Genomic DNA, 2,509 nt, shown 5'->3' on the forward strand with positions numbered 1-2,509 from the left:
TACAATAATGAAGAATTATGATAAATAACTTAAGTGTTTATCATATACCATGTATTTGTTAATTATAATTTGTCTAAATCATGTGCTGTAGTCTAAGTAAATGTGTGCAATACAAATTACAGGAGATATGGTACACAAGAAACTTTCTTAAGCCTCACATGTGTACTGTATACATGTTCCATAGTCCATACAAACATTTTTATAAAGACATGAAGAGTTGTCGTTGAGTCAATGACTGTTGATTTTCATTTAAATGAAACAGTCTATGATACAAACTTGTTGAACATGATGAGGATAACACAAACAAAACCTTACAAGAATATGTAATTTGTGTATACAGTACCCCATATTTCATTTTTGAGAACAAAAATAAATTCATGTACAAGGTCAAGGAAACTCCAGTGAAACAAGTATTGCTGAACAGTTGACCACGAGCAATCAAAAGCAATATTTAATGTTCCAATGTATTGTACATGTAAGTCATATGAGAACATTTCATACATAACCTCAAGTAAACTACATGAATTATATGATTTGGAAATTAATCTAAACATTAACATATACATTTGTATGACCTTGTATATGACACAATTTTTAATTTTTTAAGAAGTTTATCGTGCTATTTTTTTTTTACTTTTTTAATAGATCCATAAATACAAGCTGTTGACTTACATTGTATATCAGTAACTAAGGATAAGGAACTAGTTTTATCAGTCATCAGATTTCTTTTGCACAGTATGTTGTCATGAACATGTACAATTATACCATAGTCATCACAGTATGATAAAAGTCTATCTATGTTGATTTCCAGTATCTCTTTCCTTATTAAAAGGAAATATGTTTTGATATTTTCCAGAAAACTTTGGATGCAGCCGTCATGTTTACCTACCAAGGATACAAGTTACCAGACAAGTCATACATAACAGGAAGCTCTGTTCAAATGAAGTCTGATAATAGATTGTGTAGGTATTTGAGGTTCAGTATACAATATTTTAATGCCTTTTTTTTTAAAAATTAATAATGATTTGGGGTGTTCCAAAGGTAGGACCCACCTCTTTTGTTGGGAAATATTGGAAGTAATGTGGAAAATTTTTGCAAAAATGAGGATATTATTAGCTTGGACCCCCACTTTCAAAGTATTTTAATTGTTCACTAGAAACTCTCATTAGTCAATTTATTTTAGAAATGTATTTGTATTATTTCTACATGTGTAATGTAGATAGATCCCATGTGTGTTTATCGCTTAAAATGTAGCACTACAGTTCCCATGACACTTAAATGAAGGTTGTAACATAGACATAATATTTTAGCATAATGGGATGTTTTGTTTGAAGAAAAAAACATCCAATGAGCCATATAATGTAGGGTTTACTTAAATTGAGGTCTACTTCAATACAGGATTCATGAAACACAATAACTGAATATGAGTATTATGTATATTTATTACTGATTTTTATACTTCCAGGTCATCCATGGCATAAATATGACTGAAAGGAATTCATACATGTATAATTTAGATGATCTTCAATGCTGTTCAAATCTCTGCTTGCACTGTAATGAAAGCTGATATGAAGCTGAAGTTTGAAAATAAATATTTTCAAAATCATATTTCTTATGCAAATGTACAAGGTTTAAATGTGTTGTACTTCAAAAGTAAAAGTCACTTTCATACATGTATACAATAACAGCCATGTATACTTCTTGACAGTACCATCCTGGAATAAAACCTAGAATCCCTTGCACTGCAATCTGTCACTCTATCAACTGAGCTAAAAAATTACTTCATTGTTTTCTGTAGATTAGGTTGATTATGGTCTTTTGTAACTAGTTTTACTTTATTTGTTTTTGGGCCTTTTTATATATTGCTTAATGGTATGTGGTTTGCCCATTATTGATATCCATGTGGTGATTTCACTTGTAGAAGCTTAATCGTTACTTGCTTTGTTTTTTGAATGACTATCTCATTGGCAAACATAAATGGTACATGTATTTAAATTTTCTACCTATGACTAGTGAGTGCTAAATGTTTCACTACTTCTCGAACAAGTAATTTTGTGTAACTATTTGGCTAAGCAACTGTTGATTCTGTGAGGTAGCACTATGAAACCGCCTCAAAATGTCATAATAGTAGAGTAGTATAAAGCAGGATCATTTCATACAGTAAAACATTCTTGTCCTGAAATGCAAGAAATAATTGCAATATGCATTGAAACCATAACCAATCAATGAAAAAAAACAAGTTCCATGGGTAAATAGAATAAAATATAAACATTCACAGACATTAAACATTTTGAAAAAGAAGAGATGTATTGTTGAATTTTGAGCTAATCATAATCATGCCATGTACTTGCACCTATAATTTACATTGAATTGATCTGAATTCATGGTTTCCTTGTATAAATTCGACAAGACTGGTAAATTGTGATTTTTTTTTCACAAGTTAAGAGAGATGTTGAGGTGAGGATAATCATACCATAAGCTCATGATGCACCTGTTTAATAGGACATCT

The 2,509-nt window shown here is 30.3% G+C and overlaps 1 long non-coding RNA gene across 1 annotated transcript; it reads left to right on the forward strand.

Annotated features, from left to right (window-relative positions):
• Window positions 1–873: 873 nt before the first annotated feature.
• LOC148596676 (uncharacterized) lies at window positions 874–1,606 on the forward strand. Its single transcript, XR_015919118.1, has 2 exons — window positions 874–962; window positions 1,466–1,606. It is a non-coding gene; the product is annotated as an uncharacterized LOC148596676 (long non-coding RNA).
• The last annotated feature ends 903 nt before the right edge of the window (window positions 1,607–2,509 follow it).

Source organism: Perna viridis, chromosome 15, assembly GCF_037379345.1.
Source record: "Perna viridis isolate PV_CMFRI_1.1 ecotype Kerala chromosome 15, ASM3737934v1, whole genome shotgun sequence".
In the NCBI taxonomy this organism is placed as follows: Eukaryota; Metazoa; Mollusca; class Bivalvia; order Mytilida; family Mytilidae; genus Perna; species Perna viridis.